Raw genomic sequence first — 24,724 nt, 5'->3', positions numbered from 1 at the left:
ATTTTTTTCATGGCACCCCATGGCCAATTTTTTTTTAATTAGACTGGGTTTATATGCGATTATTAGGGTCAGTTATGTGATACAGGGCAGGATTTCCTTTTGTTTGTACACATTTTATGATTGGCAGCCACCAGCACTGGTTTTGCTTATAAATAATTAACCATTAATAATTTGAGTTGGTCCTGGACCACCAACCCAGGGCACCCCTACATGTGTCCCGAGGCACCCCAGGGAGCCACGGCACACAGTTTGGGAACCACTGACCTAGTCATAGAAAGGGCCCACAGGCTTGACCCAAAGAGACCACAAGAGGGAGCCAGACCCAGGGCAGTCATTGAAAACTTTGCATTTTCTCCACAAAGAGTTAATATGGGTTTCCTCCTGCAAATTGAAATCCTTGACATGGGAAGGATCACAAACTCAAGACTATTCAGCTGACTAGACAAATGCGAGAAAAGAGTTCTCCACTGTGTGCTCACGTCTGATCCAAGATGGCTGTAAATTTGCCCTCATATACCCCGCCAGGCTTAGAATATTTGATGTCTCTACTTTCAAAGACTTTTTGACCCCGCCCCAAGACGAAGACTTATTTCTATGAGAACTCTCTGCCTCTTACCGCATGTCTCCCACATTTCTGACTCAACCGAGACCTCATCTCCTGCCACACTTGTGTGACTTACTATTCCGGGCATTACCATCCCAGCCAGGAACACTAGCTTCTAACCGTCTTGATCCACAGACAAAGATTTTAATTTACTACAAATGGTTGCCTACTATATCTTATTTTCTGATGACCTATGTTCCGTGCTTTATACTACTATGAGCTATATTGTCCATGCCTGATCCACCACGGGAACCTACCACCACACATACCCCCCTCTACAACCATGTACACTGGCTACATAGTTTCAAGTTATTGTTGTAAAGCTCTACATGCGGTGCTATAACATACGTGTCCACTAGAGCACAAAGGTTTAGGAGTTTGACTCCGTTAGGTGACCTTATATCACACGATGTTAGTCCTTTACAAAGTTTTCTACAGAAGTACAATTGTGTTTTATATGTTTTGTTCTTCCCCCCTCCTTGCCCGATTTTCCTAGCTCTTCCCACCCACTCTCCATTCCTTTTCTACTCCTGATTGCATATCTCTTCAAATATACATGGTCCCCCTCATCTCATTCACATGCCTCATAACTATGTATTTAAGTGTTTATTTCATTTAGATATCATGTGTGATGTCTATGAAAATAGGATGCTGAAATGTGAGAGGGGTTAACTCTCCCCAAAAACATCAGCGTATTCTTCTCTACCTTAATAAACTCCACCTTGATGTCCTATTACAAGAGACACACCACACAGCCCCATCCACACCATATACGCCCAAAGCAAGGTTCTTGGTAATCTTAAGGCCCATACACATTAGAAGATTTTTATTTCAAAAGACTTTGCCAAAATCTGTGATAGATATATCTTTCCCCAAAGTAGTGCGTACACATTGAGCTACTTTCCCCAAAGAGCAAGAGATTTTCAGGAGGCGAAAGACTTTGCTGAAAATCTTTCAGATAAAAGGCTATTTACATATTGGTCTGGGTTTAAATTCCAAGGGTGGGTGCAGGGGCTGTTTTAGTCAGTGCATTTCTGTTCTTGGGGCCTGATTCAGAACGGATTGCTGGGCTGCGTATATACGTAGCCTGGTGATCGGGTAAACGTCGCCCTGTCCGGGGAAATTCCGCATATGTGCACGGCTACAATTTTATTTGCAGCCGTGCACGTAGGGAGAAATCCATTCACTTGTGGCAGCAATGTATAGGTTACTGCCATAATAAAATTAGGGTTACCACCTTTGCTTTGAGAGATTCCCAGACAGTGGCCCACTCCTATATATATTTATATATAAATGGCTGCTAGGCTGCTCTTGCCCGACATCCCCCATATCCCCTCACCTCTCATAAAAGTGCTGGTGGGGGATTCACTCTCTGTGCTGGCCGGCTGCCAGACGCCCCTGTCCGTGTCTGGGTCTGGCACTGTGGGCAGTCACCACTGCTTCCGGCCCTGTCCGCCTGCTTACTGTGTGGATCCAGGAGGCAGGTGCCGCTGGTAGCAGAGTGGGCGGCCGGAGGCTAGCGAATGAGCGGGAGGATGGAGGGAAACGGGCATGTGGAGGGTAGCGGATGAGCGAGCGGGCGGATGTTTGGATGGATGCAGGGTAGCCTGCGGGTTGATGGATACAGGGTAGCGAACAGGGGATGGATTGAGGGCGGCAGGCAGAGAGGCTGTCTTTTTTCCACTATGCAGTGACAGCTGACTGCCCCTCAGGTTCCGGCGCCCATAGGCAGCTGCCTAATGGAAGCGCCAGCCCTGGTCTGTAGTCATCCTATATGGGTGGTAAAATATAAATTGGTGGCAAGGGCTGGTGGTAACGTATACATGGGTATACTTTTACCGCCATAAAAAATATGCATTGGTGCCCAGTGGTGCAGTAATATATACATGCTGGGATGTGCCAGCAATGCATATATTACGGCCTTAAAACAAATTCATTGGTGCCCAGTGGTGCAGTAATATATACATGCTGGCATGTGCCAGCAATGTATATATTACTGCCTTAAAACAACTTCATTGCTGGTCAGTGGCATAACTGCCGTTATGCTCCATGTAGCAGGAGCAGGGCAGTCAGCTGGGGGGGGGGGGGGGCTTTCTGCCGGGGGGCGGGGCGTCCCGCCCGGCTGTATGTCCAGGCGGGGGAGTGGAGCAGAGAAGATTAGCTGTGCAGCAGCAGCATTGGAGCCAGGAGGAGAGGCAGGCAGCGTTGGAGTGGGGCGGTGTGAGTATGAACAGGGGGAGGGAGCGGGCTGTCAGCTGGATTGAAAGACTTTCATCTTTCAGCCTGTCTGCTGTACACACTTGGCGATGATGGCTGAAAAATCAGCCATCATCGCTAGGCGTGCTGGTAAAACCAGCAGATTGCTCACCTCGCTAGCGATGATGCGGGAGCGCGCATCATCGCTAGTCGGCAATCTCGGGGGTATACACACTAGGTGATTTTCAGCTGAAAACCGGCAAGTGTGTATGAGCCTTTTGCTAAATCCAACTACCTTTTGATGTCACAAATGTGGTTGCTGATCTTGAAGGGTGCTATTTATTATGTTATATTACCTATGAAAAACAAACCTATTTATTTGTGACAATATCCTCTCACAATATCTAATCCAAACCATTATTCCAGAAAATCATTTCCCTTTTATCCCCCTATTTACACTTACCGCTTATATTAGGAGGTGACTTTAACCTTATTACATTCCCACATCTAGATAAACAACTCCCACCCAGTGGGCCCGGTGCCTTGTACGTCCCACAAAGGGACAAAGTGCCGAAATTTCGACCGCATCCCCTTAGAACTTAGCAACTTCTCCCTCCATGACATAGGCCTGTTTTTCAGAGCCACCTATAACGCGTGTCGGTCTTTATGCAAAACCCCGAATAGAGATCCTAGAAAATCACCATGGCTACCTATATGGGGTAGCGCCATGTTTCAACCGGACTCCCCAGCTTTCAGATGCCTCCAAAAAAAGGATCAAAACTAATATCACAAGTCTTTGACCCAGGTGGCAAACTACTTTTATCCCCAGTTATTCAATCCACGTATGATCTATCAAGCAGTAGCTTTTTCCTAATTATGCAACTATTTCATTAAATAGCCTCATTACCTGCCACCTCTCTTAGGGGGTTATTCTAGTACATTCTTTCTGACAAAATCCTTCTTAGATGGACAAAACCATGTGCACTGCGGGTGGGGCAGATGTAACTTGTGCAGAGAGAATTCGATTTGGGTGGGGTTTTTCCTGAAAGTAAGATCTATATTGAAGTGTAAAATCATGCAGTCAGTATTTTCCCTGCACAGAAACAAAATAACTCACCCAAATCTAATTCTCTCTGCACATGTTACATCTGCCCCCCTGCAGTGCACATGGTTTTGTCCATCTAAGAAGGATTTTGTCAGAAAGAATGAACGAACTAGAATAAACCCCTTATTCTGTCTCCCCTCGACCCTCTACAACAAATTATACATACATTTTCTCTGAGGAAATTTAAAACAAAGTTGGTATATAACCAGTTTTTTAACACTTTAACCCCGAAAATATGGGGAAAAAAATGACATCAAGGTGGAAGGTAGTTTCCTTTATTAATCCAATCTGATATACTGTTTAAATATCAGAGCAGGATGCTTCATATTCTCCAAACGTCCTTACTACAAGAAAAGCATATTAAAATGATATTTAGATGGTACATATCCCAAGGACTGAGGCGACATTTTGTTCCAGAAAAACCGGACAGTTGATCAAATTGCGATATCTCTACAACCAATCTTCTCCATAATCTGTGGACATATTAAAAAATTTGGTACTTACGTATTATCTGGGCTCCCGATTTTTTCATTGCATGCCACTACTTAAGGCATGCAATGCAATGCAAAGCGATTTTTCATTGTAAAGACCTGATTTTTAATTGTATAGTCAACCATGGGAGATTTCATACCTCCACTATCCAACTACGCATGGAGTCGATTTTATATAGTGTGGCGAGCGCAGCGAGTTACCGAGCCCGAAGCGTGGCGCGCGCAGCGAGCCCCGCGAGGAAACGTGGATAACTTTACATGTATTCTGGCTGCGCTCGCCACGCTTCGGGCTCGGTGGCTCGCTACACTATATAAGATCAACTCCATGTGTAGTTGGATAGTGGGGGTATGAAATCACCCATGGGTGACTAAACAATTAAAAATTGGGTCTTTACAATGAAAAATCGCATTGCATTGCATTGTATGCCACTATATTGCATGCGATGCAATGCAATGAAAAAATCGGGCGCCCAGATAATACATAAGTACCAAAAATTCTGATACAAAATCATAAATGATCTTAACCCATCTATTGTTCGCAAATTTTGATGCTTGTCCACTCCAATATGGCCAACTCCATATGATACCATTTCTAACCATACTGGTCACCACGGCCAAAAAACTAATATTGAAGCTGTGGATCTCCACTGTAATATTTCTATTATTGAAACATATGCATTTTGATAGATATGATGCTTCATTATATTTTCACAACAAAAAAAAGATTTGATAGACGATGGGGCCCTTTTGAAGTAACGCAACAATCTACTGCTTTCGTGAATTAAAACCTAAGATGCTCACTTTACGAATCGGATGCTCCCATGCAGTGTGCAGCCCTAATGGATCTGGTAGATATACCTTGTTAACCTTTACCGATACTTTGTCTATACTCCTATTTTACTTGAAACTATTGAAGTGATATCCCCCCCCACCCCCTTCCTTCTATCCCAAGTTCCACCCCCCTCTTGCTTAAAATTGTTTTCACCGAAATCAATTTGAATTTTGGCTCATATTGTGTGGCGTCATGTGAATTTTAGCTCACTCCATGTGACATTATGTCACACATTATGAGACAAAATTTACATTATGTGGGAGGGGAATATTTTTTGCAGAGTGGGAGACGCTGGTAGCTCACTGGTAAGTAAGTGTACAAAAAGTAGATCCTGGGTTACAAATGTCAGGCTACCAATGTTCTAGAAGGTGCAAAATAAATAACAAGTAGATTCTGATTAGTTGCTATGTGCAACATCACATCTTTAATAGAACTCCCATCTTAGTAAATAAACCCCAACACGATTCTGCCCCTTTCCCGGTATCAATCTCCTGCTTGTTCTTCTAGCGGATGTCCCAGGATCTCCATGTCGGTGCCATCGGAGATGCACACATCTGGTGCAGGTGTGTGGCAGCCAGTGGGCTAGGGCGGTCTGCAGTGAGTAGAGGCATAGCTGAATAGTCTTCTGCAGGAGACTCCCTTAAATAGGGGCAATCTCTCTGATTTCCTTTAGCCTATATAAAGCAGCTTTTACAGTTTTGGGGGAAATCAGATATACAGGTTTAAAATGGAATCCATTGCCATTCCTCTGCATTGGTTATAATACACAACCATCCCTATGGCTACATGCATTTTAATTAAGGTTTCTCATGGCTACTTATATGGAACCACTTGTAAAATACATACATGAATAGGGTGTCTTTTATTTAACAAGTACAGTAGTTTGGCAGCCACTGATATCTGTTCGATATCAGTGGCTCAGTTCAAAATGTTATTACAACTTTTACATTGAAGCTGGAGTTAAAGAAGATAAGTCAACTCTGCTCCTATGGACAGCTTTTATCTAATGAATTACTCTGGATACCCTCCTGACGGTATCCCCTATGCACTTGACTTGAGCACCTTGCTCCCTTAATGCTGAAAATATAATTTACTGCTCTGTGAAGCCTAATTCCATCACTTTTGTAATGAACTCAACACAGCTGTAATACTGCCTTTTATGCCACTGTATTTTGCCTATTTCTTCTTACATACATCTTTCCCTATAACCCCAGGACTCCATGTTTTACCTCTATGATGTGCACACCCCGCCAGCAGCAGCCTATGTGGTGTGCCTGAGATGGTTTCTGCATGGGCAGGTTGCACTACATGTTGATCTGTTCATATAGTGCAGTGATATTTATTTACAGTTTCTTATATAACGCAGCAGATTCCGTTGCGCTTTACAACAGTAGACAGTGATAAAACAAACTGGGTAACAACAGACAGACTTAGAGGTAGGAGGGCCCTGCTGCAAGCTTACAATCTACGCCTAACCTTGACACTCCAGCTGTTGTTGAACTACACATCCCAGCATGCCCTGCTACAGTTTTACTATATGGCCATGCTAAAACTGATGCAGAGCATGCTGGGATATGTAGTTCAACAACAGCTAGCGTGTCAAGGTTAGCCATCACTGATAAAGTGTATGCATTCCTGGCCTCTGGGCACAGTGGCAGCGCAGGGTATTGTGGTACTGGGGCCTGGGCTGTTGTTGTGCCTTGAGGATGGAGTTTGGGAATGCTTATTATAGAGTGTATAATATTGCACACATCTCAGGTTTCCCATATATGACTTGGATCCATGTTTCAGCTGACATATTTCAAACTCAGCCTATAACATGAGTTAGCAGCTGATTGGCTGGATATTAAATCACCCTTGTTTTTATGTCTTTTTAAGGCTTAATACATCTGCCCCAGTGTAAGCTATGAAGTGCACCAAAGATGGCTACCTCACCTGGTACTCTCGTGGGTACACAGGGTGCCCCCTCCTCCGTAATGAGCGACGGGCTTAAGAGTTCGGCACATCCTGCGATGCTGTGTGCCGAACGTTCGTGCTGAGCAGGGCTTTTCCTTTTGTTTATAGGTAAAGCCCAGCGATCTAGCTGGAAAGTCAGTGCAAGCACTAGCTTTCCCTGCGGGCAATATTGACGCATGGGACCGCGCATCGACATCACTGCAGGGCATACACACGGAGTGATCAGTGCTCCACTTCTAAGTGATCTAGTCAGATCGCTTAGAAATGGGCCTTAAATCGCCCCATGTATATGCCCCTTAACTTAATTTGTTTCTACGAGGAAGTTAGTGTAAATTTAGACAAAGGTGACACACTCAACTGGATTTACCTAGACTTTGCTAAGGCCTTTGATAGATGGGGGGTTTGGGTTCAGGAGAAAAAAAATCTGTACCTGGGTCAAAAACTGGCTGCTAGATAGAGAACAGTAGGGTAGATGTATGAAGCAGTGATAAGGGAGAAGTGATAAAAGTGCCTGGTACTTTATCATCGACCAATAAGCTCCTGACTTCTAAGTTACAGGGTGGGTTTAAAAATTAACAGTCGGGAGCTGATTGGCAGGTGATAAAGTACCAGGCACTTTATCACTTATCCTCCCTTATCACTGCTTCAAGAGAGTGGTGGTGTACAGTTCATTTTCAGAATGGGTTCCAGTATTAAGCGGTGTACCACTCCTCTTCAACATTTTAATGATATTGATGATGGTCTACTAAGCAAAGTGCCCTTATTTTTTATTATGCAGGGCTATCAAATCAGTTAGGATGTCTCCTTGACAGGGAAGGGAACAAAAACCAGTGGGCGACTCATAAACTAAATGGGATAGAGCAAGGGGAATCACAATTGGAGAAGGATCTAGTAGTACAAATTGATAAACTTAGCTGTAGTGCACAGTGTCAAGGAGCAGCAGGCAAGGCAAATAGGATACTAGCATGCATAAAAAAAGGTATACAGGCAAGTGATAACACAGTAATATTACCACTTTATAAAGCTTTAGTGAGGCCACACCTAATTCAGTGTTAAGGGTGTAGACTAGACACTGAACTACGTAGAAAGGTTAGCCAGGCTAGGTATGTTTACATTGGAAAAAAGACAAATATATCCGGGGTCAATATAAGGAACGGTCAGGTACTCTGTTCACTATAAAGTCTATGCACAGGACACGAGGGTACCCACTGAGACGTGGGTAGTTAAGGTATGGAATTCTCTGCCGGTAGACGTAGTGCTGGCAGACTCACTAAATACATTTAAAAAAAGGGGGGGGGGGGAAACGGAAAAGTCCCAAGGCGCTAATAGTCCATGCAGCCTCAATTCCTGAAGGAGGACCACTTTGTAATCCCCACTGTGGGTATTCTGGAGCAAGATGAGGAATTGTGGGCGCTTGACCTTGTATGTTCAGTGATGTAGAGTTGTCTCAAAATGGATGGATAAAGAGAAAACACAAGATGTGTGTATTAGGAACACAAAATCTATAGGGCAAATGATTTGGGGGATAAACCAGGTCCCAAGAACAAACAGCGTACCAGAACTCACAATGTGATGCGGTGCTGGACGTGTGTAACGGTATCTTTAGGGGATAACCACAGGTGCAGATAGGAAAGTGTGTACCAAATATGAGTGGATGGATTTCCCAAGGTGCGTACCGTACTCACTAAGGACGATGGGTTTGCAAGCATATAAAAGGTATCTTTAAAGCTGTATTTCTCAGGTAAACACACGAGTGCAGGTCAGAATAGCCCCCAGGTCCTGCGTACCATACTCACTGCTATTGCAGGTGGATAACACTCATAAAGGTATCTTTGGATAGAATCCGTCTCTTTTCATTCCACTCTCAGTAGATGGCAATGTGATGATTGCCAAAAACACAAGGGAGGATTGGTCTCAGTAAAAAAGTTTTAATAAAACAACTTAAGGGCAGTATTCAATGAAAAAGTTCTCCGTGCATGGAGAGCGTTTTATTTCGCTCTCCATGCACTCTCCGTGTTCCGGAGGGCTCGCTGCCACTCCTGCTCCCTCTATTCAATGTGGTTAAGACTCGCCGCCACTCGCGGCGAGTCTTAACCCCTGCAGGGAGCAGGGAGCTTTCAGGGAGCCGGAAGCAGCCAGAGAGATTAAAGTCTCCCTGGCTGCTCCAGAGGACTGTGGAGGGGAGGGGGGCTCTCCAGGACCCAGCCTGCACCCCCCTATAGCCAGCGGGGGACCCAGTATTCACTGCACCGTTCGTGCATAGTTACGTTCGGGTGCAGTGAATATATGAATATCTAATGAGCGGCTCGAGCGCTCGGGCCCCCTGCTGGCTGCACTGTGTAAAAAAAAAAAAAAAAAAAAAAAAAAATGTAAAAAAATATTTTTTTTAAAATTAAATATATATATTCATGTGCTATAAGCACATGAATAAAAATAACATGCCCCTTCACAGGAAAAAAAAACCTGATTTTTTGACACCAAAATTTAAAAAAAAAACCTTTACGTTCAAAAGTTCACATTCCAGCTCTCCATCAAAAGATGGAGAATTGCTACACGGAGAGAGACGGAGAAAATCACTTAAAAAGACGGAGAATATTTCACATTGAATAGGGTTGCTCGCTTTTGGAGAGCAAAATGCTCCGTCCAAGGCGAACAAAGCACAAATTCTCCACAAAACACGGAGAATTTTTCTCATTGAATACTGCCCTTAGTGTGGCCAATAGGCCATATAGCCACAGTAACAAGATCACAATAAAAACAAAAACAACAATAACTCAATTACCCAATAAGAACTTTTAAAAATAAAAAAGTAAAAAAGTAATGTATCCGAGCGACCGCAGCAGTCTGTAGTAATATACTTACAGATGCTCTAGTTCCGGCTTCCGCCGGGTGGAACGCATATCAGATGTTGTGCGTCTGAAGTACTTATGCTTACAGACGCTCTAATTCCGGCTTCCGCCAGATGACACGCAAACCCGGAAATATGCCCACACATAGTGGAACGCATAACAGGAGAGATGCATCTTATGACAGGCGGCGTTATATGCAAAGACTGCAATAATGTCTAAATTGCCAAACGCTACTAATACATAGCGCTGTGTTTGATGTTCATGCCACAATGAAGCACTTATAAGCTTTAATTGATGTAGCTGTGCAACCTATATTACTTTCCTCTGTTAATATATAACCCGGAAGCCGGATTTAATGGTTCCTCCATTTACATAGAGTATAGTATGTTGTACATACCATCAAACAATATGCATTAACCATGTATTAATCCAATCATAAATACAACAAAACATATATTTAAGAAAAATACATACAAATTTTATAATGAAGGCATAACAATACGCGGTACAAAATCCAGAATAAAAAATAAAAAATTCAAGATAAAATTAAAAATACACAGGCATGATCATAGAAACCATTTTAATTCGAATTCGTGGTTGAGGCCATGCGGAGTTAGAGTGGATAAGTTGAAGATCCATCTCATCTCCGTTTGAGCCAAACAAACATCCCTATTGTTGTGTCGCCAGTTATTTTTGACTGCTTCCAACCCCCAGAAACCTGTAATGGCTCTGGTGGAGCTATTATGCTCTTCTAAAAAATGTAAGGAGAACGGGTGATCTTTAAAACCCTTCTTGATGTTCCGAATATGCTCTGCAAGACGTACCTTTAGGTTTCTTTTTGTCTTGCCGACATATAATTTCACACATGAGCAGCGGATGGCATAAACCACGTAATTCGAATTACAGGTAATAAACTGTTTAGGTTTAATACACCAATTGTTCAATTTAAATTCAGTGAATTTTCTAGTGGTTGAAGGGTAGGCTTTGCACATGGCGCAGTCTCCACATCGGTGAAAGCCATTATTTCGAGTGGACATGGTACCCTTTTCCAAAAATGTGCTATTAACAAGTTTATCCTTTAAACTAGCTGCACGCCTATATATAAATTTAGTTTTTTTGGGTAAAATGTTATTAAGAACTGGATCCTCCACTTGACAGTGCATATGAGTGCAAAAAAAAACAAAAATGAAGTTAATGGAATTGTCTGTTGACCTCACAGACAGGATTGTTCCATGGTACAAATCTGGTGAAGGATACAGAAAAATATCTGCTGCTTTGAGGGGCCCAATGAGCACAGTGGCCTCCATCATCTGTAAATGGAAGAAGTTCAGAACCACCAAAACTCTTCCTAGAGCTGGCTGGCTGCCTAAACTGAGCGATTTTGGGAAAAGGGCCCTAGTCAGGGAGGCGACCAAGAACCCAATAATCAATCTGTCAGAGCTACAGCATTCCTCTGTGGAGGAGGACAACCATCTCTGCAGCAATCCAGCCTGTATGGCCAGACGGAAGCCACTCTTTAGTAAAAAGCACATGGCAGCCCACCTAGAGTTTGCCAAAATGCATCTGAAGGACTCTCAGTTTATGGAAAACAAAATTATTTGGTCTGATGAGACAAAAAAGATTGAACTCATTGTCGTGAATGCCAGGCATGATGTTTGGAGGAAACCAGGCACCTCTCATCACCAGGCCAATACCATCCCTAGAATAAAGCATGGTTGTGGCAGCATCATGCTATGGGGATGTTTTTCAGTGGCAGGAACTGGGGCACTAGTCAGGACAGATGGAAAGACAGTGGCACAACTACCGAGGGTGCAGGTGTGGCAGCTGCTATGAGGCCCGAGCTGTCGGTAGGACCTACTGCTCCCTGTGCACCCAATTACACTACTTTGTATGATGATGCAGAAAAGGGCACCCCCCCCCCCCCCCGAGATGCCCCCCCCCCCCCCCCCCCGAGATGCCAGAGATGTGAACTGCAGCAGCCCTCTTCTCCCCAGACGCCAGTGATACTGTATACGGCCTGCGCTGCCCTCTTCCAACTAGATGCCAGAGATGTTGCGCCGCCCTCTCCCCTGCCTAGCAGGCCCGGCACCTCCTCCTCCTTCTTCAGCAGCCATACCATGAGGAGAAACAGAGCTGAACAGTGGATTACACTGTGCCTCCATCCAGGCGCCGCTGCCATGGTGAAGTCATATGTCCAACCTGGATTCCCCTGTCACTGGTCTCCCTTTCACCCTGTGCTTGGAGCTCTGTACCCCTCCTACCTGTACCGTGTGTGTGACTCTAGTATGTGGGTGTGAAACCCTCTTCATCTGTATATGTGACCCCTAGTGTATTACTTCTTGCCCCATATACCACACCAACCCCTGTGTGTGTGTGTGTGCGTGAAACCTTCCCACCCTCTACATCCTTCCTCTGTGTGACCCCAGCCCCCTCCCCTCATCCCTGGTGTGTGTCCCCTGAAACCCCGAACCCTGCCTCTATATCCCTAACCCCCAGTGTGACCCCTTTACCACCTTCCTCTGTGTGTGACCCCCCTGTAACCCACTACCTCTGGGTGTGTAACCTTATACCCTTTACATCCTTCTGTGTGCGACCCCTTCCTTTGTGTGTGCCTTTTGACGTTCCCCCTCCCATATATGCAATGGTGTACCCTTCTAACCCCGTGTGAATGTTTTTGTGACACCTTCATTTTACTTCACAGATTCTTATATAGCACAGCATATTCCGTTTTATCCCCACACTACCCATGTGTGTGTCACCCTGTACAAAGGAGAGGCCCTTTTCAAATTTTGCTATGGGGCTCAGAGAGTTCTAGTTACGCCCCTGGGGAAAGATTAATGCAGCAATGTACAGAGACATCCTGGATGAAATCCTGCTCCAGAGCGCTCTTGACATCAGACTGGAGCAATGGTTCATATTTCAGCAAGACAACTACCCTAAGCACACGGCCAAGATATCAAAGGAGTGGCTTCAGGACAACTCTGTGAATGTCCTTGAGTGGCCCAGCCAGAGTCCAGATTTGAATCCGATTGAACATCTCTGGAGAGATCTGAAAATGGCGTGCACCGCTGCTTCCCATCCAACCTGATGGAGCGCGAGAGGTGCTGCACTGAGAAATGGGTGAATCTGCCCAACGATAGCTGTGCCAAGCTTGTGGCATCATATTCAAAAGACTTGAGGATGTAATTGCTGCATCAACAAATTATTGTGCAAAGGTTGTGAATACTTACGTAAATGTGTTTTCTTAGTTTTTTATTTTTAAGAAATGTGCATCTCCAAAAAAGCTTTTGTCATGTTGTCATTATGGGGTATTGTGTGTAGAATTTTGAGGAGGGAAACAATAAATGTATTCCATTTTGAAATAAGGCTGTAACATAATAAAATATGGAACAAGTGAAGCGCTGGGAATACTTTCTGGACGCATTGAATGTATGGTTTTGGAAAGTGTTTTTTTTATAGAATATTTTCCTGTATTACAGTATATATTTATAGTGGTACTATGCTACATAATTATAATCATATATTACAAAGCATGTATATACATGGCTTGGGTGTCCAAACAGCCAAAGTACACTGCTCAAAAAAATAAAGGGAACACTATTCGTAGATCTGAATGAATGAAATATTTTTGATTAAATACTTTGTTCTTTACATAGTTGAATGTGCTGACAACAAAATCACACAAAAATGATCAATGGAAATCAAATTTATTAACCCATGGAGGTCTGGATTTGGAGTCACACTCAAAATTAAAGTGGAAAAACACACTACAGGCTGATCTCCAATGTAATGTCCTTAAAACAAGTCAAAATGAGGCTCAGTAGTGTGTGTGGCCACCACGTGCCTGTATGACCTGCCTACAATGCCTGGCCATGCTCCTGATGAAGTGGCAATGGTCTCCCGAGGGATCTCCTCCCAGACCTGGACTAAAGCATCTGCCAACTCCTGGACAGTCTGTGGTGCAATGTGGCATTGGTGGATGGAGCGATACATGATGTCCCAGATGTGCTCAATTGAATTCAGGTCTGGGGAACAGGCGGGCTAGACCATAGCATGAATGCCTTTGTGTTACAGGGACTGCTGACACACTCCAGCCACATGAGATCTAGCATTGTCTTGCATTAGGAGGAACCCAGGGCCAACTGCACCAGCATATGGTCTCTCAAGGGGTCTGAGGATCTCATCTCGGTACCCAATGGCAGTCAGGCTACCTCTGGTGAGCACATGGAGGGCTTTGCGTCCCCCCAATGAAATGCCACACCATTACTGACCCACTGTCAAACCAGTCATACTGGTGGATGTTGCAGGCAGCAGAACATTCTCCTTGGCGTCCCCAGATTCTGTCATGTGCTCAATGTGAACCTGCTTTCATCTATGAAGAGCACATGGCGCAAGTGGCAAATTTGCCAACCTTGGTGTTCTTTGGCAAATGCCAAACATCCTGCACGGTGTTGAGCTGTAAGCACAACCCCCACCGGTGGACGATGGGCCCTCATACCACCCTCATGGAGTCTGTTTCTTACAGGCTGAGTAGACACATACACATTTGTGGCTTGCTGGAGGTCATTTTGCAGTCCACCTCCTGTTCCTCCTTGCACAAATGCGGAGGTAGTGGTCCTGCTGCTGGGTTGTTGCCCTCCTACGGCCTCCTCCAAGTCTCGTGATGTACTGGCCTGTCTCCTGGTAGCGCCTCCATGCTCTGGACACTACGCTGACAGACACATCAAACCTTCTTGCCACAGCTAACATTGATGTGCCATCCTGGATGAGCTGCACTACCTAAGCCACTTGTGTGGGTTATTGACTCCATCTCATGCTACCACTAGAGTGAAAGCACCACCAGCTTTCAAAAGTGACCAAAACATCATCCAGAAAGCATAGGAGCTGAGAAGTGGTCTGTGGTCACCAACTGCAGAACAACTCCTTTATTGGGATGTATTGCTAATTGCCTATAATTTCTACCTGTTATTTATTCCATTTGCACAACAGCATGCGAAATGATTGTCAATCAGTGTTGCCTCCAAAGTGGACAGTTTGATTTCACAGAAGTGTGATTGACTTGGAGTTACATTGTGCTGTTTAAGTGTTCCCTTTATTCTTTTGAGCAGTGTATGTACAAACCTGGAACCAAGTTTGCTCCCCGTTGTTGCTGACAGTGTGGGCAAATTTCAATGGCACCACTGGAGGCTCTATATCATGTCCCGTGATACTAACTTTGATGCTTTTGTTGTACGCAGTTATTGGTACTTTGAGTGTATGTTTAAGATACAGATATATCGGGTTCAGACAACCTCTGGTGGTTGGCCCGCAGGTGTATGTGGCACAACTGGAGGTCTGGTAGTATGATCCGTGAACTGCATTTTATTGCATACTGTAGATACTGGAAGTGTTGTGATCCACAACTTCCAGCACATGTGGAGTACGTTCTAGCAATGGGCTACCTGGCTGCTGTGACGACCAGTGGTACCAGGTACTTAAGGCATGCGATCAACGCGATTTTCTGTCAATTACCAATTTAATTTAAAGACAAAATCGCGTTGATCGTGGCCCATTATAATGGGCCGCGATGCGACCGACGCGATCAACGCGATTTTCCCATAGAGAACAATGTTAAATTGGCTCTAAAGTTAAAATCGCGTTGGGCGCATGACATTGTAATGGCATCCGATGCGATCAACCCGATTTTACATAGGGAACAATGGGAAAAGAGCCAATATGGCCAATTTCTCATTGTACATGCCCTCTCATGGGTATTAAGTATGGTTAATGCCCCCCCATTGTTAACGCCACCCCACTATTGACGCCAACCCGAAGCGTGGCGAGCGTGGCAAGCCCACGAGGAGCAGCGGTACGCGTCCTCCGACCTTTTCATACCCCCACTATCCACGTCGGCATGGAGTTTATTTTATACAGTGTAGCGAGCGCAGCGAGCCCCGCGAGGGGATGCGTATACCTGTGAAGTAATGCACGTCCGCTCGCCACGCTATAGAAAATCAACTCCACGCCGACGTGGATAGTGGGGGTATGAAAAGGTCGTAAGACGCGTACCGCTGCGCTCGCCACGCTTCGGGTTGGCATCAATAGTGGGGTGGCGTTAACAATGGAGGGCCATTTCAACCATCAGGGGGGGTTTGCTATCAAAATGGGGGGTTTTGGGGTTTTTTACATTGAAATCAATGTAAAATTGGGTCTCAGGGACCATTTTACATTGATTCCAATGTAAAAATCGCGATCGCATGGCATGCGATGGACACGATTTTTGTGGCCCCGATCAATACAATTAAAGTCGGTGGCGCCATGCTAGGAAACAAGTACCGTTGATTCTGATTGTATCATTTGTGTGCTAGGACTTTTAGCCTAATATTGGCAAAATATGATATCTATACATTTTTTTTTTTGTAAATACTCGACTGACCAGGATGGGTTTTTCCCATACCGAGTCATCGTTATGTAAATACATGATGTATACACACTTGGTGAGCAATAAACAACTTGTCCCTATTTCTCCTGTAGTACAGCATAGTGTCCTCATTATTTCACATGCTGTGCAGGTTTACATTTTATATACATGATTTGGCAGGCGAATAAGGAAAATCAGGACTGTGCCAAGTCTATGACACAGCCGTAAAGCCCTAGAACAAAATATTTTCCCAAGATATCTTTTAGATGGGACTCACCTCCATAAGTCAGTCTGTGCCCTGCCAGGCTGAGGAGGAACAGGGGGCTGATTATGCTTTTGGCCTGTGGGAGGCAAGGACCCACACAAGCGATAAGTAGACACTGAGCCACTAATACTGCATCATTAAAAAAGCATTTGATGGAGAGAGAAAAAACAACATTGCCTGTGGAATATTTAAAGAATCCCTAAACCAACACAGGGCTCGTCTTACACAGAGACTGGCTGTCTACTAAACATTAGCAAATGGAAAATGTGCTCTTTTTCAGCGCTAGGTGCCTTGTGAATTTAAAATTGTTCCGGGCCATCTCTTAAGGGATTTTTGTCCTTAAGGCTACTGCGGGTCTAGCTGGCTTTAATAAAAGGAGATCTTGTCCTTTAATTCTGTGTAAGGTCTCTGACCCTTAACACCTGCACAGTGGGAAATACTGGCGCTCAGCTTCCAAAGACCCTTAGTTTCAGTGTGAGGAATTGATCACAGTGGGGAGCTGATGTGCTCAGTGCTGGCTACTTATTGATGGACACAAGGCTCCAAACAAATTGCCAACTGCCTTAAGGCAGGGGAACACCAGTAGTTTGCAAGTACCTCCATAAATGTAAAAGCCTCCACATCATTTTGCTGCACATTCCTTTAGGAAACAGTACCTGCACGAAGGTTTATATCAAGAAACACAAGAATAATTATGAAAAGGCCAAATTGAAAATGTCCTTCTAAGTTCTAACGAGCAGAATGGTAGGGGGCGCACTCCTCTTCATTAGCCTTCTAGTCCAGGCTGACCTGCTAAATACTTCAGAAAACTACAACCTTTTTTAATTTTGAATAACTTTTTCTTTTGCTATATTGAAGATCTACATTGTTCAAGGAGTAATTTAATATATTATTCATCCCTCACACCACTAAAACAAAAGAAGAAACGTACAAGCACAAATTGTTACAAGCAAATAAAGAGTATATTAAACAAATATAAGTTATGAATTGGTCTAGCACCAAATGAAACAAGTCTGAAGTTATAATAAGACACTGATATGGTTGGCTCAGTAAACTGAGAAATTTGCATCAAATGATTTCTCGGGTTCGGCCCTGTCCGAATGAATGAGAATCATTAATTCAAGTCTGATCCTATAGTAACAGGGGTCAATTAAAAAACAATATCATCAAAAACATTGCGCCTATTGTAACAGTTACATTTTCCCAGATTATGAGTAGAGGAATGACCTGTGTTGAGATTGAATAGATAGCTATGGAACTAGGGCAGGGGTTCCCAATCTTTTTTTGACTAACGACACCCTAGAGCAGGTTTTCCCAACCACGGTCCTCAAGGCACACCAACAGTGCAGGTTTTAGTGATATCCAGGCTTTAGCACAGATGGTTTAATCAGAATCACTCAGGTACTAATTAAGTCACCTGTGCTCAAGCCTGGATATCTACAAAACCTGTACTGTTGGTATGCCTTGAGGACCGTGGTTGGGAAAGCCTGCCCTAGAGTACAGTTGCAGCACCCCATGACAATTTTTTTTTTTATTAGATTGGATTTATATACGATTCAGTTATGTGGTAAAGGGCATGATTTGCTTCTGTTTGTACACATTTTATGATTGGCTGCCACCAGCACTGGTTTTGCTCATTAATAATTAACCGTTAATAATTTGAGTTGGTCCTGGACCACCAACCCAGGGCACCCCTGCATGTGTCCTGAGGCACCCCAGGGAGCCACGACACACAGTTTGGGGACCACTGAACTAGGGGAACAATGCAAATGCAGGAAGTGACGAATATGCCTGTGATCTAATTCATGTATAAACCGCACGAACCAATGGGAGATCGGGTATGAAAAAACAACTAAAAACATTGGCTCTTATTCAGATCTGATCGCAGTACAAATTTGTTTTCAAAATGGGCAAAACCTTGTGCACTGCAGGTGGGGCAGATGTAACATGTATAGAGAGAGAGTTAGATTTGTGCGAGTTATTTTGTTTCTGTGCAGGGTAAATACAGGCTGCATTATTTTTAAACTGCAATTTAGATTTCAGTTTCAACACACCCCACCCAAATTTAACTCTCTCTGCACATGTTACATCTGCCCCACCTGCAGTGCACATGGTTTTGTCCATTTTTAGAACAATTTGTACTGCGATCAGATCTGAATAAGGGCCATTGTGCTCAAACGATGATGTGGCTAATAGTAAAGGCAGATATGTGAAATAGCAAGTGCCACAAGTTTTATACAGGGGATCTTGTCCACTCACACTGCTCTTATCTTTAAAAACACAAGCAAACGTCTAGCTTTGTAACGAACCCTCTCATTTCCAGAGGATGTTGCAGACATGAAGGAGTATCTGCCAGCAGAGATGGAGCAGGCTACTAGCTAGGATGCCATCAGCGGCAAATCAAGCTTGCTTAAATAAAGATAAAAATGATGTGGCACATAGGAAAAGGGTGACCTGCTCTTTCGGAGAAGGATGATGGGTACAGACACTATGAAGTCTGCAGCGTATTACCAGGCAATCACACTAAATAATTTCAATCCATATTAGAAAGTCAAACCTTACAAATACATGTGTTTTAAACTAAACTCTGTGTATTCAATTTGTTTGTAATACCAAGTTCCCAGATCCTGTAATTCTTACTCTTAACACTAAAGGTTTCATTTCCATGCCAAATGGATCCAGATGGATTCACAGGAAATGACATGGCAAAGTCCAATTAATTATAAATAATAATTTGGTATAGCAGGTACACTAGGCCTTTTGCAACACTGCACTGTATATTGGTGTTACGTATAGCTATGTGTGTTCAACAGTTTGTGGAAAATTCCTAATTCGCTCTGCAAAGAGGTTCCTACTCACAGGTACTAATGAGCTTTTGGCAATACACAGCCCTGGAACATCATAATGGTCATTTCTAGGCATGTCTATGTAGTGCACTCTGACTTTACCTGATGCAATTATTGCCAGTTTAACCCTTTGAGTGTCAACATCTTTTGTGAGAGATGCGCAAAATATCAGCTAAAAAATGCCAGGCTCGCTCACTTTTGTTATGTCATTTCAAATAAAAAATGTTGTGTAAAAATAGATTACATTTCCTATATTACAGGTCATTATGATGAATAAAAATGTTTGCTTGCCAATTTTCACACCAAATTTGACAAATTCTCTTGGCGCTCAAAAGGTTAACACTAGATTTCCACAGGGGTTCTTACATAGTCATCCTATTCTGCTTCCTGAGAAGATGAATTTATTTTATCAATATTTATAGGGCAGGATTTTAGGGGCACCTCCAACAAAATGGCACCATAACCTTGTACCCATCTCTCCCTTTCCCATGACTTACTGTGGCATGCTTCAAACACTATGTTCTGCCTGCATCGCAGATCGGCTCCCAAACCCCAAGCATGATGAAATTGCTCTGCAGCCTAAATCTGTACCAATATGTGTTCCCAGCGGCATCAACTGCAACGGGACCCAGCGGAGGTGGGCAAACTGCCAGCATCGTAATGTGTGTTTACACGGCAGTGGAGAGCAACGGCGGGGGGTGGCGAGTGAGAGACATGTTAGTAATATCCTCGGTTGTTGTCCATGTACAGACAACGGAGGATATTGTTATCCTGCGCGACCACGTATCGTTGATGCGTCTATGCCCAGCGTGTATGGACAGCGATCATCGCTATCATCGCTGCGGGAAAAGCTGCTCAGTGCATACACACTGAACGGCTTTCCCCCTGCCCGGTGCCGACGGAGGGGGGAGGGCGGCGTTGCATAGCGCAGCGCTATGCAAAGCGGCCCTGAAAGCCGCTCCTCTGCTGGCATAACCAGCAGAGGAGCGGCTTTCCCAGTGATGTTGCAGGAGCGTGCAGCAGCGCTCACTGCTCATCGACGGACCATACACACTGGGCGGCTTTGAGCTGAAAGCCGCTCAAACCTGCTGTTTCGGGCGTCTTTTAGCTCAAAGTCGCCCAGTGTGTATGGGCCTTTAGTCTCTACCACCTCTGATGGGAGGCTGTTTAAATTATCCACTACCCTTTCAGTGAAGTAATTGTGTTCCCAAATTTAATTTGAACCTACCTCACTCCATTTTCACTGCATTTCTTTGTCTTCTAATACTTACACTCCTTAAAAGAATGTCTCCATCCTGTACACTGTGAAGACCGTTAATATATTTGAAAGTCTCGATCATGCCCCTTCTCATCTCCAAACTATACATGTTTAGATCCTGGTGGAGATCCTTTCCTGGAAAGTGTTGTGGTGTAGGCCAGTGGTTCTCAACCTCAGTCCTCAAGTACCCCCAACAGGTCATGTTTTCCAGGTCACTCAGCAGGTGCACTCATTACTCACTGACACATTTTAAAAGATCCACAGGTGGAGCTAATTATTTCACTTGTAATTCTGTGTGGAGATCTGGAAAATGTGAACTATGGGGGTATTTGAGGACTGAGGTTGAGAACCACTGGTGTAGGCCATGCACCATTTTAGTTGCCCTTCTGATAATGTTAGGACAATGCAAAAGGTCAAAAGTAGCTTATGGTCAATATAGGCAAGGTCGGCAATCAAAAGGTCCACATGAGTTTTTAATTAGTTTTCAGTGTCTATGTAATCGTATGTCGACATGGACACCTTATTTATGTACCGCTTCGCTCACCATGCTTTGGACACTGTTATATTCCCACATGGATAGTATGGAAAAATAAACCACAAAAAAACTCAGGTCGACCTTGCCTATGTCGACAAGATTACGCCAACCCTGTCGCACCTTCTTGGCGTCGAACTAGTCACATCCTTTACCTGTCATTATGCAGAAATACAGTCATCTACATTCGTACTGTATGCTAGTTTAATGTTGAATATTCACCTAAACTAATAAGCATAGGATTTAATATTAGTGTAAATATCTGTAACATTCTTATGTAAATTCATCAGGTTCTTCAGGAGAAATGATGAAACCTGCTGAATTCCTAGCAATCGTCTATTAAAAAACGGATGTCTACTCACTTTATAACGGAGACACAGTGCAGTGATGTGTAGTAGCTGAGAGGGGATGTCGGGGAGAGGTGCCAGATGATGCTCCGACAGTCGAGATTCCGATACTGGAATCCCGACAGTAGGGATCCTGATTTTCGGGGGCCATTCTCCCTGTGACGAGTGGACTGTCAAACTTACATTTGTACAGACTACAAAAATCATTTGATGGTTTGTGAATTGCGTATGGATGTGCAACAGGATAGTGGATTGTGGCATTTTTGCAATTCACCTGCAGTGTGCACAGGGTGGGGTTTTTTTTCTGTCTGGGCAATACATGGCAAGCTATATATGCATATCAATTTAATTAGAAGAGTCTGCTTGTGACACGGCCACACGCAAATAAGAATTTTCAGGGGGAAAAATGCAGCCGGCGTAACACGCTCTCACGATTAGGCGCAAATTTAAGGGCTGTTTAACATGACTGCAGGAACAATGAGAGAGGACACATCAGTAGCCCTGTCTGGAATGTTGATATCTACACATATGGGGGGTCTTCACACTGTACATCTTATCACTGAAAAGAATTCCCACCTGGGGTTTAAAGTGTCCACAATAACAGGAAGACCCCAAGACAAGCAGAGACTATGCCATTAAACTCAATGAGCGGAGAGCAAGGCTGTCACGTGAGATGTGTCAGTGGCTCAGACTGGCACACTAGGGAGCCTGTGTCACACTACAATCCACCTTTTATCTTGATTATGTAGGTGTTAAAGCAAATCGTAGCGGTGACTGGTTTTTGCTAGTCTGGTCTTTTCAACCATGGCACTATAACCATTAACTGAGAATTCCTCCAGTATAAACAGGTTATATTATGTGTCATTTGTTGGCAACATGAAAAACAGTAATTTGACAAAATACTGGGAAGGTTCAAGAGGGCCAACAGCAGATGCATAATAATACAATGCAACATAAACTGATGTCGTAAAGTCACTTTATTGTAAACTACTAATTTATATGCATCCTTTACCCAATCAAAATATACGTACCATTGTAGGCCCCCATCGCACACAAAGGGATGTGGTCAATAGGCTGCCAGTAATTAGGTCGACAGTCAATAGTTTGACCACTATTGAGAGACAGTGGCCAGGTTGACACAGGGGTGTTGTTCCCCCGAAACCTCGGATTTTTAATGCATCTTATACTTTGATATAAATTATTATTATTTTTTTTTTTAACAAGCCTCTGAGTGCCGCTATCTCTTCTACATTATAAAATCATTTATATATAAAATAGTGTATTAGGGCAAATCCAAACCAATGTTTCGGGGCAACAACACCCCTTTGTCAAGGTGTCAAAGTGCACCTTGACAATGGGTTGTTGATGCCCCGAAACGTTTGTATTTGCCCTAATTCACTATTTTTGAAAGTCCCTCTGAACTGCTGCTGTTTTGTGTTCTACCTGTACCTATTTGAGACCGGAAGGCACCTGACCATTTTGGAGAGTGCCGGGCTGTTTACCATTATTGAAAATTCCAAGACATATCAATAGTTATGGTGGTCTTTCACATAAATGCATTTTATTTGACAGTTCAGCCTTTGCAGATCGAGGACTTACTGTACACTGTGAGATGTCACAGTGTATTGGCCACGATATCTGCACTCCTTCCTGAATATCACAACCAGCTGTGGCGTTAACTACCTAGTGTGTGAAGTAGTGCACATATAAAACATACATGTCTAGATAGATACATACACTGGCATTGTATTCAGATTGGCAGCTGCACTGCATACCATAGACGCCATGGTGAACCCAGGACTTGGCATTAGGCTTCACTGCCCTAATTCTGACCCCAGACTCTCAATGGCTGTTTTCACAGGTGACGGTGGGTGAAGTCTAATGCCGAGTCTATGCGTTAACATGACCTTGATCGGATGGACATGATGGATTGTCCTGCATGGACGACCAATTAATATATTTAGATTGGTTGACCGCACATATGCTACAATTATGTGGACAATGCACAGATATTAAGCAGATCATCCAGATTAATTGTAGTGTGTATGCCCAGTATTAGTCCTCAGTATGCCCAATCGTGTGAAACCAGAATAAATAGGAAGATCGCCTCATTGCAATATTAAATACATATTCTTTTAATTTTATGGTTATACATTTAACACTAATGTATATTGCAGCATTTTATGCAAGTAAACTGAACAAAAAAAATAATCATCTTAATTGGTTTAAGAAGGAAATGAACCCTAGGGTGTCTGTAAGATAAATTAGACTGCAAGCTCTATGGGCACCCAGGAACCAATTTAAAAAGGAAAAAAAACATTAACGTGCTTCTGAATATTTTGGTGCTATATAAGCAAAAAAAAAAAAAAAAAAGTGGTTATAACTTGCAAAGCACCCACACTAGCTAAGCACAGATTGTAAAGCGATCCTTTAAATGCATAATACATGGCAACTAAATCACTTTTTTTGTCCAGTATTTGTAATAGTGACCATGTTTTATGTAGAAATGCATGAATTCCGCTTAATTATTACCAGTTATTTATATTGCCCACACATATTCCGCAACGCTTTACAGAGAATAACACTCGCATCAGTCACTGCCCCAGTGGAGTTTACAATCTATGGGGCAGATGTATTAAGCTTTAACAAGAGATAAATCCAAGGGTGATAAGGAGAGTTAAGGCCCCCATACATTAGTCCAACTTGTCCTAAGGACAAGTCGGACCTGATTTCACCCTACAGCTCCCCAGGAGGGGGACACACGATTAGGCACTTGATGTGCCAAGGTTTGCATATGATAAATCGCATGGATTTATCATATGCGGTCCCCGGGGAGCTGCAGGAGGAGGGAGCCGTGCGGGGGGGGTCATCAGCGGGCGGGGGATGCCGGCTAATAGAGAGCCGAGCAGGGGGAGGCTGCATAGGGAGCCGGGCAGGAGGAGGGTGACAGTGGGAGCAGCGCGCCGAGCAGGGAGGATGACGCTGGCTGCCGGGCAGTGGCGGGAGCCGGGAGGAACACAGATAACTTGAAAAAAAAAAAAAA

The sequence above is a fragment of the Crinia signifera genome, chromosome 6 (assembly GCF_055691185.1).
Source record: "Crinia signifera chromosome 6, ASM5569118v1, whole genome shotgun sequence".
In the NCBI taxonomy this organism is placed as follows: Eukaryota; Metazoa; Chordata; class Amphibia; order Anura; family Myobatrachidae; genus Crinia; species Crinia signifera.
Note: the sequence above shows the minus strand (reverse complement) of the source record.